Source organism: Pinus tabuliformis, chromosome 8 (assembly GCF_031772625.1).
Source record: "Pinus tabuliformis cultivar Carrire ecotype Pingquan chromosome 8, CPIR1, whole genome shotgun sequence".
NCBI lineage: Eukaryota > Viridiplantae > Streptophyta > Pinopsida > Pinales > Pinaceae > Pinus > Pinus tabuliformis.
In genome coordinates, this window is record NC_142294.1 from 1,308,035,774 (window position 1) to 1,308,050,895 (window position 15,122).

The 15,122-nt window shown below is 36.3% G+C and overlaps 1 pseudogene; it reads left to right on the forward strand.

Moving 5' to 3' along the window:
• The first annotated feature begins 8,692 nt into the window (after window positions 1-8,692).
• LOC149240285 (glucan endo-1,3-beta-glucosidase 3 pseudogene) lies at window positions 8,693-9,930 on the forward strand (annotated as a pseudogene).
• Window positions 9,931-15,122: the final 5,192 nt, after the last annotated feature.

The following is a 15,122-nucleotide window of genomic DNA, read 5'->3' on the forward strand; positions in this document are numbered from 1 at the left end:
CGTATATCTCTTTTTCTTCATTCTGTGAGCCTGAGCTGTGATCTGTCATCTTAGTAAGTTTCCGTCAAGGACAACACCTGTATCATAATGCCAACAATCTCCCCCTTTGGACTTGATGGCAAAGTTAACTTGCCATACTGAGAATTGTCATCTTAATGAGTTGTCATTGTATATTATATCTGAACTGATTCCTTTGAGCTGTCATGTATTCTGTCACATCTGATATCTCTTTTGTAGATTCATCTAGTTATATATATAAGTGAGTTGTTCTGCTAAAAGTGGGTTGCCATCAAGTACAACACATTCATCATAATGCCAACAAGGACATGCATGGGACTATCTGGGCCTATGTGTTGTGTATATGTTAAAGTGTTTGAAAGATACAAGTATAGGGTTGTCTAGGGCCTTATATTGTGTAGTGCCACACAAAAAGGCATGAGACTGCCTAGGCCTACACAACATTCATATCGATAGAATACTACCTAGGTGGTAGTGCCCATAATTGTTAGATTGAAATTGGGCTTAAGTGCTCATTTGAGGTCGATGAGTCACTTAATAAATTTTAGGTCAAAGAGAAGAGAAGTGAAGAGAAGAAACTGGATACTTGCCGACAGGAAACTGATCTAGTGTGTGTATGGGATAAAAGTGAAGAGAAGCCATTGAATGATTGAGGATAAGTAACCGATCTGGTGTGTTTACGTGACAATAATGAAGAGAAGGCATTGGATACTTGCCAATGGGAAACTGTTCTGGTGTATGTATGTGATCAAAGTGAGGAGAATCATTGGATACTTATCGACAGGCAATCGATCTAGTGTGTGTACGTGGTCAAAGTGAAGATAAGACACTAGGTGCTTTCCTGATAGACTACGAATTCAATGTATGCAAAGAAAACATCAATAAGTAAACCAAGATAAGTATCAATATTTCATGATTTCATGATTTTGTTAGGAATTTAAATTCAATAATTTGAATTATAATTGTTGCTACATGAGCTAACCTAATTTGGCTATAATAGGAATTAAAGGAAAAAATCCAAGTTCACCTCATGAGAAAACTATTGATGAGGTATGGCTTAAAAGTTTTGAATTTTCTTAATGATGGAACTTATGGATTCATTTGTCCTATGATGCAGGAAAGCATGAAATCACCCAGATGGGTGGAGGGACTTAGATGCAAGATAATTAGCGTTCTTGAAATACGTCAAATGTGTAGTGGCACAGTGATTAAATATTTCAAGGATGGGGCCACTACGATACACTAACACCAATGATTTCAATTGATTACCATGAAGAATGCTATGATTGTATGGTAGATTTGAAGGCAAGGACGTGCCTTGAGTTTGAACTCCTTTTGACACGAGGAAGCCTTTCCAAATGATGGATCACCGAAGGGATTGCAAAGCAGAAAAGGGGATGCCTAAACTTAGAAGGTGAGTGACTACATAGAGAAGGGTAACCAGATTTCCCAAGGGACTGAGAAGCAGAGAAGGCAAGGCTGGAAAATGAGTTGGGATTCTTGGTCATGATATGGCTTATTAGAATCATAAGCACATTGGGGTTGTATCAAGAATCAATGAGTTAGGAACTATTTTCTAATGGAACATGAGTACAAGGAACAACAATGCTGAATATTGGAGGAATACTTCCCTCTAGAACGAAGAAAAGAATCTAAGTCGAATTTGGTGTGGCAAAAGCACTAGGAAATTGCAAAGAACTACATGAAGTGGTTGATCTGATTAACGTTTTCTTTATAATATGTTAGTTACTGGGCACACAACTGTGAATAATAAAGATGTAAATATAATTAAATGTTGTAAAGAGCTATAAATATAAAGCTCCAAGGACAATATGTAGTTGTTTTCATTATTTAGCATGTTTATCTATGTAATGGACAGAGAGCATCGAGGATGGTGTTCCCCAAGAGAGAGGGGTCTGTAAAAACCCAGCCAGGAATGGATCATTATGTAACTGAATTATAAAAAAATAAATGGGTTGAGTAAGGGACACAAATTCCAAGAGGTCTGTGGAGGTCAATTTCTTGGGAATTTCACCTTACTTGTTGAAGGAAGAAAAGTCTGAAGTATATGACAACCATTAAAGGATGGTTGTTGAGAATTGAAGGACAAGGATGGTACTTGGAATGGGACTTCAGTTGGAAATGAATTAGCTTCAATATGAGGGACAAGCCCATGTTGTCTTGGAAACCACAACAAGGAAAAACAAACAACAAAAGAATAGGAAAATTAATGAGAGACAGAGTGTTGGTAGGAAACTGTGAAGCTGCAGAAAGTAGAAGGAGAGGAGACTCATTAGGGTGATTTTTAATCGAGGAACACATGAGAGTCATGTGTAGAAAAATAAGAATAGTAGACAAAGAAGAAGATTGAATTCAGAAAGAAACGAGATAGTGTTGCAGGAGGTAGCGCAAAAGAAAGGAGAGGCAACAAGACTCTAGTTTTTATTCGAGTATTTTGTGTCCTTCATTAGACAGCTAGAGGGTAGAGGCAGTTGGCCTTTAGAACTCCATCTACATTAGAGAGTTTTTGATCAGCTGGTGGGCAGAGGAAGATGTACCTCTGGAGTCCCTTTTTTAGCTGGTAGATTGACATGAATTCTCTTGAGAAAGACCACCTCAGACCCTTGGAATTTAGCTCTCGGGTGACAGCTGCAAGTAGCTTGGTTGCAACTTATCTATGGTTTTGTGGAGAGTTGAAGTCTAAAATTCAATTTTTCATCTTCATTATAAATCCAAGATAAGTTCTTTTGTGTGGTTTTCATGTTGAAATGTGAATGATTGATATGCTGATGGTTGCCTGACAAGTTTGCTCACTTGCATTTATCTACCGCATGGGTAGTTAAAATGTGTGAAAAAATATAAGTGCTTCATGTCCTTAATGGCCAAAGATAATTATTCTTATTTTTGTGTGAGTTGATTGTAGGTTTCAACCCTATTCATAAATTACTTGCATATGAATTCTAAAAATAGAAAATAAAAAATTGCGAGAGAATAACACATAAAACAAATATACACAGATATTTTTCCCTGGATCCCAAAACCGAGACTACTAGATCGATTTTTCATTATGTTACTTTCAATGTTAAAATACATATATATACATGTATAAGCATCCATAAACCCCAATCCATTAACATTGGATTAGAACACAATCGTAGTTCCCTTGACTGGATGTACGAAATACCATGGACCAAAAACCATCATGCCCAAAACCATGTGCGAAATCCATGCGCAAAACCATAGGTAGGTTCACCACAGGTTCGCCCACCTAATATATGGTCCAAAAAAAATTCCCCAGGGTGTTGCCCCAGACCTCATAGAGGGGGGCTACTGCCCCCCCGCTGTGCCCGACACAACGAAGGGGGAACTCAACCCCGTCCCTAACCCCCATTTTAACTACTAGGGCTAGTCATGGAAAGAATATAACACAAACCAACATTGATTCTAAGCTAATTTCAACCTTTAGTGGAGTTTCAATTCTTACATAGGTTAACTGATATATGCAGCTTGGTAACATTGAAGAGTCATTGTAATCTAGAAATGAAGTTACAATTCATGAGATGATACCATTTATGATGTTCAGCATAAGCTTCTTGCAAATAATATGTGTGTCTTAATCACTTCCTTGCTAATAAGTAGCAAAGAGAATCTTTCATGTTACAATGGTATAATTACTATTGTTGTAGGTCTTACAACCACTAACATTGTACAAGGGATTGATTCACAAGCTCGAATGACTTAGTATGTGATTCCTCGATTTAAGCACATGTAAAGCGCATAACTCTCATAGATAAATGTTGACTTCCTTTCACCCTTAAGCTCCTATATGATATAAGATGTAATGTCTACACTTAAGAAGAAAGATTAGGTTATATTTATGGGATAGAATGGTGTGTTAAGGAAGTCCTGAGCATACTTTGTTGTGATTGAATAAATCATATATATATATATATATATATATATATATATATATATATATATATATATATATAGTACATCCTTGAAGGAACAAAGAAAAGGATCTAAAAAGATATGAACCAATAATATGACAAAGATTAGCATAAGAACCACTTTTATTAATGAATAATGGTTACATAGAGGATTCATGCTGACATGGTCTGCATCTGTAGAGGTTATGCGCATATACAAACTATAATAGTTGCTTGACTATGCACTAGCATGTGAGCTATGTGTTGATTCCAAGGGAAACACCCCTCGCAACCTTAAAGACTCTTAGCCATGTATCAGAGGAATCTCAACCTTGTAATTTCAATAGCCTCCATTCTTGCCCCAAGGGCCTTGGTCATGAGGATTGTAAGTCCCTACCAATAGCCAAATTCCTTGGAAACCCTTGACAGGTGCTATAGAGCCACTTTCAGGCTTTCTTTGGAGCATGGAACCCCTAGCATGTGGTTGGAGAGGTGAAGTCCTTTCAGGAGTTCACTTCATGTGCTTAACAGAGCACAAATAGAAGTTTTCCAACGCTGGTATGCATCAAATTCCCTGTCCTTAAACAAGGAATACATAAAGGTTGGGAACTCATTGTAGTGGATTCACCCAAGCTCATGAGGGGTAACATCGTGGAATGATTTAGATTTACATTGGTATAGTGTGAAGGCCTTGAAGTAGCTCTAGATGTTTGCAAAAACTTTGAGCTAGAGCCACAATCGAGAATAATCGCTTGAGGAAGCTTTTTCAATGATGGAGCTCATCTTCAAGAAGATTATAGAGTTTTATGTTGAAGACATTGCCTGAGGGAGAGTCAAATCTCCTCGACTAGGCCATAATAGGAAGCTAAGGAAAAAGGAGTCCTCGTGGCTCAAAGGAGTGAAGCCCTAACCTTATGGAAAATGTTGGATGACCTTATTCCCTTCATTTTCATAACCCTAGGTGGGAAGGATTCCTATTTGAGGGGAAAAATAATCCTTTACATGATTGGTCGGGAGAAGAACAACATGGATAGAGAAGTCTCGGGCGGGTTGATTCTCGAAAACTTAATTTAACTAAGTCACTGGGAAGATTTTAATTTGATGAACTCGGGACCATCATTAGACAAATCCCATAATGGAAATTTCATACCAGTAGCCCAGAGGTCAGAACCCCAAAATCTTGTAACCTATTTCAAAGAGGAGAGTTAGGACATAAGCACAAGGATGACATGACAGATGACATGTGCCCAATGATGTTTCTATTGGTTGGTGGGTTACACCACAACCCATGTAAGCCTAGACACATAACCCATAACATTTCTAAAGGCACAGGCATTGGGGAATTGGGATGATGCCATCTCGGCACTATAACCCCGGCAAGTACACCTAGTGGTTTCAAATGGGGCACAAGTTGTAAGCATCAGAAAGAAATAGAACAAGTGGAGCCCACTCGACTATGATAGCTTGGAGGTAATCACTTTGCGTGATTAAAAGAGTCATGATAAGAATTGGGATGTAAGTTACCGATCCACAAAGGAAAGCATGCATCAATGAAAATGCATCAGGTGGACCCCACACAACACATCATCCCACAAGATTCACCCCAGAGGATACGAAGAGGGAAGAAAATCAGGCACCAGAATATGGGTGCTGGCCCACATGGCAGCATTTCAGTGGGCCTCAAGATGGTAACCTTGTTAGGCCTTGGGAACCCGGAATAAGTTTCTTGCACTGTTGATCACACAGACTGACGGAAGAGAGTTTCTCTGGGGGCACACCTCCAAAACTGCTAATCGCTCAGGAGTGGTGTCGGAGCCAGATTGTGGAACCTGATGGTTTTGATTAACAGAAGATAATTGACACAAAATGAAGGGGCTGGAGGACTTTTCTCTCTCTTCTAGAAGGACACATGGTATAATTTTCTTGGATCCTAGGCATGGTTTGAATTTCAAAACACACCCACTTGTATAATTTGACTGTTTTCACACTTCCCCGGCCAGTTTCCACAATTTGAACAAAGAAATTTGAAGGTATTGTAAAATTTCAAGTTGTATTTGATGGGAAAATCACCCCGTGATGGGAAAATTTCCTTTCAAATTCCATCCCTTCTCCGAGTACCCAATAATGGTAGGTGATGTCAGCATGATGTCATCCCGCTAGCCTGAGCCCCGAAGAAATCAACACTGCTCTGGAAGGATTTGTCGAGCTGACTAAGCATCTGATGACATGGGAACTGTGAGAGACTACTCACCCTGATAGGAAGTTGATTGGCCGATGGACATTATGAGTGTTCCCACTTGATAGCTTGGCCTGAAAATAATATCGTGGTGGAGGTAAGTAGGCACAGGTAAGGAATTCTCTGGGAGATGAAGCATCGGGACATAGAGGAATGACAGGAAACCTCATGGAAAAGACGCAACCAATGGAGGTAAGGCCGGGTGATCCCCATGGGACATGTCAACCCGACGTTATGGTCTCGGTAGGTGTGAATGAGGCCTGAGATTATTGCGTTGGAATAGATGGCTATGGGATAAGCGCTATCCCTTGGTCACTTCGCATAGATGCAGACCAGGGGCACAAGGGAGTAAGAAGAGGCTAGGGATCTTGGGGCTTAGCACTCGACCTTTGGTCATTTCACGGAGAAACAAGACTAGTGGTGTCAAAACCATCACAAGGGTAACTCAGCCCACGAAGGGCTTTAACATGCTAAGCACGTACAATCTTATCTAATGGTCACTCGATGATCTTGAGGAACCACTGGGATTGATCCCGACGGTGGAAGGAGGCATCAACTTGAAGGTAGTTGCAGAAGGAGGTCAAAATAAAACTTGTTATACCCCATTCCTTTTCCTAGAAGAAGGGTTTGGGTACGTTACAAAAATTCTCTACATTGGGAAAACATAACCATTTCATAAATAGCCCATTCCCTCATCATCAATTTCCTAAAGCGATTTCCTAATTGGTGTTTTTCTATATTAACATGTGGTAGGTGCAAGTAAATTCTACATGACTGAATCATGTGCTCTTAAATTCCATGAGATTTTCCATTTAAATTTCCCTTGGAATTTTTAGTTGGATTTTTCGTGTTTTTCAACCATGTCATCCCATCCCAAATGATATTTTCCTAATTTTATTTTTCAACTCACACTAGTAAATCTAGTTCCATTTTGAATAATGAAATTTGCAATTCACACTAGTTTATAGTGTGTGTTATATTTGGCCATGTTTAGTCCTTTAAAAGTTGGAAGGATTTCATAAATTTTCCTTGCGAGGTTTTTTGTGGGAGAAAAAAACTCACCATATTTCCATATCTAGAAAAATTATGTGCTTTGTATCTAGTTTACATTTATTAAAGAAGGGATTATTTGTGCACTCTTACATAAATGCATCTTCTGAATACCAACTGATCATCTAATGAGTTCAATGGGAAGATTCAAAAAAATACTTGCATCATGATTCAGTATAGACAAGTTACCTGTTTCAGAGAAACCCATTGAAATCCTTCAAATTAGATGAAGTTCGATGTCTTTCAACTTTGATTTTCTTAAATTTACCTGTTGAAACAATAGTAGTTAAGAACACACCACTCTTTAATATATATTAGTTCCTCGAATTCCACCCAAAACAACGCACACAACAAGAAAAATTGAATGAAGTCCTTGCCTCTATGCCTATTCAATGCAGAAGCAGGAAGCCTATGCATACATGAAGTGAAAATTGATTACATGGAGATTGTGGAAGTCCACCCAAAACACCAAATGCAGCAAGAAAAATTGAATGGAGATATTGAATGAAGTCCTTACCTCCATGCCTATTCAATTCAATTCAATACCGAAACAAACAAACAACCTAGGCATACGTGAAGTGAAAATTGATTGTTGGGAGACTATGGAGGTATAGGCAGTGTTGACTGTCTAGGTGCTAGTCCCAAATGGCAATTTCTAGTTGGTCCTAGGAAGAATGAGCGATTGGATTGGCTAGGGTCCCACTGCAAGCTCACAAAAAAATTCCTATCGGCATAAATATTATTATAAAGTTTATTTTTATATTATATATAGGTACATAGTCTAACTTATAGATGAAATAGACCTTTTCATTAGAATTTGGAAAAGAATTTCAAGAAAGAATTTTATTTTTTGTTGTTTAGAATACATTTTTGAATGCATAAATGGATTGAGTATCCGATAAACCCTTGGACACTTGAGTTTTACATATTAAAAAACTTAAACTCAAGTTTTTAAAAATATTTAGCAATTTTTAGTTAAAATTAACAAGAAAAAATGTTGTGAAAAAGCTCATTTTGTCTATATATATATATATATATATATATATATCTATAGATACAAACTACTATAACACTATCTATAAATAGAATTCATTTAATTATGCCGAATGCATTTTCTCTATGGGATTTCTATGTCCAAACACTGTTCATGCGAGCCAATCTGAACGACCCATTTTCGTCCTCCTCTGGCAGATAAAAAACATAAGTGTGGAAAGGTTTTTGTTGTGGTCGTTGTTTTTTTTATCATTGACAGCGAGAAACTTCTGCGGTTTTTCATCTTCACTGTCCATCTCATGGACCTCAAGCAGCTTGGGCAATATCTGAGCCTAATATTTCACTGTGGTTTCTTGCGCTTCAGTGGTGTCATTTTGAGGACAAGAAAAATGAAGGGAAGGTCAAGGGCGAGTAGAAGTTGGTTGTATGGTTGGGTACTCAAGCAAATGAAATAGTTTTCAAAGGCATGGAACTCAAATGTAGTAATAATTCACTTCATGTCAAGATACAACAAGTGAACCATGTGCATCTCCATGATGCAGATCAAGGAACTTTGACATTTTAGGTAAAAACAATAATAGATGTTGTAGTAACAGTGCCCAAAAACCAATTGCTAGGGATAAGGTGGTCAAGCTCCATTGCAACTAGTTGTGTGAACATGAATGTGGAATCCTACCTTCCAGACACCAACTTCAAAGGAATCTGTGTAGGTGGCGAGGTTCTTACTACTATTCCCAATGTTGCCTTAGATCTATTGTCTACCGTGAAGTTCTTGCATTCTACTCTCGTTGCAGCCAATCTGGACAGGCAGGTCAAGGTTTCCAGTCCTCATTTTTCTAACATCATCTTAGATTCCTTTCCACCCTCTCAGGCCTTCTTCAATGGGAGCTTTAAGTCGATTCTTGTGCTCATGCTCGATTTTATATAGAAAAATGATTATTTTATCATGCTTAACATATATCCCTATTATGTGTATATGCAAAGAAATGGATTGGTGGGATTGGACTACACCCTTTTTTAGCCCCTCCCCACTAACAAAGAGGCAGTGGATGCCTATACAACGCTATATTACACTAATGTTTTCAATGCCACGATTAATGTTGGATACTTTGCCATGGCCGACTTGAATTTCACAAACATTGCAATAGTTGTGTTTGAGACAAGATGGACCTCAAAGTGTGTCTAGATTGAACCTCCTACCATAGATGACAATGTCGACACTTATCATAGTAATCAAGTTAGACATGTCCTCAACAACAAAGTAACTCCTAGGGATCCTGACATACTAGTCAATACATACATTTATGAATTATTCAACGAGGATATGAGATCAAGTCCTATTTATGAGCAGGATTGGGGACTCTAAATGCCGATAAATATCTAGTGTACACATTACATTTAATAGATGTTGGTACAATTCTTTCTAATGACATTGCCATTCAGACTTCTGAATATCAGTGAAAGTGGTTGACCCTAAACTTGTCCAAGTTTCTTTGGATTGGGCATGCAGTCTTGGACAAGTTGATTTCTCCTCTTTTCTGTAAGGTCAACCTTGCTACGATCCTAATAATGTTAAACAACATGCTTCCTATTCCTCTGATAGTTACTACCACAAGATAGGCATGGAAATTATATCTTGTTGCTACCATAACCACTACTGACCTAAGGAAGTTGGATTTTCCAATCCTTGAAAATATAGTGTAGACCCTAGTGTTGTTCAATAGAGAAACATTCCTAGTTAAGTCTGCTAGTCATATGCTCTTGTTTTCACTAAGAGAAGCTAGGTGCTCTCTCAGTGCAAACAAAACTAATTATATATACAAGATTGATGATAAAAGAAGATTGATTAGATACACATACTAGATCCTTTAAGTGCAAAGAATTTCATATTGATTTTTTTTCCTCGAGGTAGTTAATAGTGGAAGATAGGAAAAATTAAATTGATAATATATATACATTGGATCTTTTATGCATGGAGAGATTTGTACTCAATTATTTAATTTTGTTAGGAATTTCATAAATTAAGGGAATATATAGGTTTTCACTCAATTATTTATTTTGATCCACTTAGACACTTAATAGATCCAGGGTTCCTATGAATCTGTGTTAATAATTTCATTAGTTGAACATAGGTGGCTTTTAAGTATGCTATGGAGTTATCCAATGAGTTCATTTCTTTAATTTATTTAACTTTATGTGTAATGGCATATTTGAGTCTTTTTTTCCACAATTTACTTTCCTTTGAAGCAAATTTATTTCCATGTATTGTTTATATTTGTTTGATATAATACATATCAGATAGTTTCAAAACAAAATGAACTACCTATCTGCAGAGAATTTTTTGTGATCTCTTTTCTTTCTCAAGCCAAGCCGTCAAAGAAATCAATAAAAGATTAATTGATATAATTTGTTTGTATGTTTTGTCAGTCATGGCTCATGTATTTATCCTGCAAGGCATGAACTTTTATGAGATTAAAGTTGATTGAATGTTTTGGTATTGATCATTTCTGGGTCTTTTTCTAATCAACATTTGTCTAGTATGGGAGAGCTTTACTACTTTCATAGTTGTTGTTCTTCATTTATCTAGTTTTCATAAAATAAGATCTAAAATGAATATTAATCTTGCTTTTATGATTTTATTTATAGTGGAAACTCAGCTTTTTGTTTGAAAAATTGGTTACAATATTGGTGCAAATGGGACTTTGGCAAAGGACACCCCACCAACACCATTATGTTTAAGCAGTGGTGCAGTGCAACTTCACTTTCACATGGTGGCCTATATTTATTTCCCTTCTTATTTGGACTACATTATCTTTCCAATGAAAATTCAATAGTGCAATGGATTGGAATCATTGTTTCCCTTAGGACCAACAGGGCTAATGGAATTCAATTAGAACCTGATACACGTGGGTTCAACATGGCTCCCAGCTCCATCGAATTAAGGTGTGATCAAGTGTCAACTAATAAGAAACCAACTTAAAGGACGAAATTTCCATTGAATTAAAGAACGAAAATAGCATCGACGACCGCATCTACACTGTGGGAGACAACATCGTGGCTCCTAGCTTCGACGTTAGCTGCACCGAAGCATACGATCCCGCCATTGACGAGTGGCGCTCCATTTCCACACTTCAGGAAGGCTTAATGGTAGGAATTTCATCAGGAGGTACTGTAGCCACAATAATTAAAGTGGAAAAATGATCAAGAACTCAGGGAAATTGATTGTAGTTGTATTTCCAAGTTTTGGTGAGTGATATCCATCAATTGTTTTGTTCGAGGCCATATGGGAGGAATGCGAGAAGATGCAACCAGAAGCATGATGTTTCCAAGAAGTAATTCTTAAGTGTGTCAAAATTCATTCCTTGGGTTAATTATATGTTAGTAATGGTTGCATATTTATAGGGAAAAATGAGCTGCAGGAAGGAAAACCATTCTAAGAACAATGGACATTACTAGGAGTTCAGAATAGAAAAATTAGTTGGGATTTTTTTTTTCATTGTTTTTCAAGACAGTAATTTCAAGCATACATTATGATAAGTTATTGGGAATCCTCGACATTGGGCATTACATTATGATAAGTTATTGTGAATCCTCGCCATTGGGCATGTGAAATATTCCTTAAGCCATGAAAAAAAAACAAAGTTTGTAGGAAGCATTATCACCCACCGCACCACATCACTAACTACAATTTTTTTCAAATCAAAATTAATTTAAAGTGTAAACATAAATTTATCTTATATTGTCTATTAACCTATGACGCATTGGGTTCATGGTTTGGTACAGTGGAATACACAAGCGAAATCTGAGAGAATATCATTGATGCATGGGAAGCATAGGTAGTATGTGGAACAAACTATTTCAACATCTTAGATATTTTATATTTATATGGGTTTTTAAATATGTAAAACATGAAACCAAAACATTGCAGGGAACTATAAAACTATCATCATCAATCCAGTGTTTTCCAAACTCATAATAGATATTACAAATGAAAAATACATTTAATGAGGAGAGAAAAATGACTAAAAAATTGAAAGGAAAAGTTTGTCGTTACCAAAGCTCTCCAATCACCTCACACTTGGGCAAGCAAGCACACACACATAGAAAGAATTATGACACTGAAGCTAAAGAATTCTGGGGTTTTTTTGTCAAGTTGAAAGCAACTTTTAATGCCTAGAAAAGAACTATGAGGGATTTTTTTCAAGCTCAAAGAAACTTTCAATGCCATCTTGAGAGAGAAACTACAATAGACATTGATTAAAATGGTGTTCCCAAATGGTTGGAAGGTAGTTGTAATAACTTTCCTATATGAACATGAAAAGCATAAAATTATAACCACTTAGAGCTATTTTAAGGAACTTCAATAATATTATCTAAAGCATCCCTTTGCATTCCGCATTATTCTCACTCCCTCCTATTGGTGTTCCTTTTCACCTCTCGGTGCAATTGCTAATTTATCGTTATATTAGAATGAAATAATAAAAGAAGTTTTTAATTATGTTAAATTGAAGTAATATAAAAAAATGATTTTTTTCCTTTATTAAAATCTAATCACACAATTCTCAATAAAATACCAATATTTATAAAAATAACCAATATCCTTACCACATACCACTATACAATATTTTTATTATTATTATCCAATTTTAAGGTAGCAGCCAAGCCAAACACCTAATTGGTGTATGAGAACCCCTTGTTTGTGGGACAATGGACCCACCTTCGCGCAACGATTTGACTGCTAAGTCTACGAAGGCATACATACTCTACCCCCCTCTGGTTTTTGAACCTATGACCTCTTAGGAGGAAACATGTGCTCTTAACCATTAGGCCCACTCAAGCTCTATTGAATATTAAATATTATAAAACATATTATATAAACCAAAGATTCTACTTATTTAATATCCGATGGCCTTGTCCCATAATGTCGTCGAGCATGCAGACCAGAACAACGAAAATGCTCGGAAAGGGGACAATAACAAAAAATATTAGCATGCTATCACATTTAGCTTATAGAAATCAATGTCACGAAACCACCATCTATCATTAAAGCGGTGAGTTGGTGTGGTTATGTTCGCCTCGGGTCATTGAGATGGAAAGGTGACGACCAATGTCGGTTCTCCATCCTATTGCATATCTACCAAATCGTTTTATCCGTTTTGTTATTGTTGTACCTTTGTAGATAATTCTAGGTTAGGAATTATGCTAGAGAATATAAAATGTTTTGTTGGTTTTTAAATTTTTTTGGATGACCAATCTCTAAACTGTTTGAATAGGTGTAATTCTTAATTACTTATGAATAAATATAAGGGTTGATTCTTCACCTCTAAATAGTAATTTATCTTTGATTTAGATGTGCAAGGTTGAAACTTTAGAAACTATATGTTTGTTAAACATCAAAAAGATTATCTAATCATCGTATACAATGTATGTGTGTAAAATGTTGTTACAACCAAACAATATATGTTTAAGAAAATTTAAGGGAAGATGAAAATTTATTGATGTAGAGGATTTAAATCAAACAAACGATTTAATCAACTAATCTCTGTAATAGATTATAACTTCATGGGGGATTTTATACAAATTTAAACTCAATATTATCTTACCCAGAACTCCCATAAACTTCAAAACATATGCAGATAAAACATAGTGAAAATAATAACAAAGAAAGACATACAAGAACACAATTTAAGAAAAATATTACATCTGAGATCGGATTCCAAACTAAATAAATTTATAAAATAATATCTATTTTGAAAACACAAATATTTCTAAATATAGAGGAAAAAATAGGAAAATAAAATTGCTTAAGCTGTTTGGCACTAAATTCGAGGCTGTTGTTGATGACTAGGCCTAAAAAGATGCTCTTTTATTTTTCTTTTTTTCCTAATTATGTGTCCAATTCTTCCTCTAAACTTGCCCGTTGTTGCTGAAAGCTTCAAAATTACTCCTATAAAATGTATTTGCTAATGAAATCAATGAGTAAACATATTTTCTCCTATCTTTCCTCATATGGAATGGTGGCTTTGATTAACTTTATGTAAGTCTCATCTACTTCAGTGTAGTTCTGAAAAGTGGGTTTGACTACAAACAAATGTTTGATTTCATGCTTAATAAACAAGTCAAAAGTCAAACCCTCAATGAAAGTGTTCCTTGTAATAGTCCCTCTGATGTTGGAAACTATTGCTTTGTCTGTGGCTATTGAATACAACCTTCACTAGTATTATTCAAAAGTAATCATCTTATCTCCAATTACCCTTAAACCTAGCAGTCCCTTTTGATGCAACACATTAAACTTTCTGTGAAACTTTTGGAGGTTGGATTCTAAATTGTGGCATTTGTTTTCAAGTTGCAGCATTAAATTCCTTTTGATGTGAATCTTTCTAACCTCCGGAATTGTTTCAGTTCTGTCATCTATGTGATATTGTTCGAGCTATTTTTTCTTTTTGAATTCAAAATCCTGATTAATGTTGTTGAATCTCCTGTCTTTTTACCCAATTATTTCTTAAATTATGCGATTAATTCCTTTGATTTTCTAGTAATGTTTCTTCTTCAAATATGTTGGACACCTAATCCTCTAAGGTTTGGTGTGGAAGCTGAACAGCCAAAAGGAGTCGAAGAGACCACTTGGAATATGAATCCAAGGGTCACACCATGTACTATAAATGTATACCATTTGTTAATAATAAACGTACTCTCTTGTTTATCATTCACATTCTGTTACGGCCATGTGTGTGTTTAACATGGTATCGGAGCAGGTTATCTCCTACCTTGCTCAATTGTGAGCCACTTGTTTTCTGTGGCCTTTTTATACATCTCAGTATCGTACCTCTATTCTAGACTGCCATCTCTGTCAAACCTCTATTGTTGAATGAGTTGGTCAAGAATTAAACGTTATA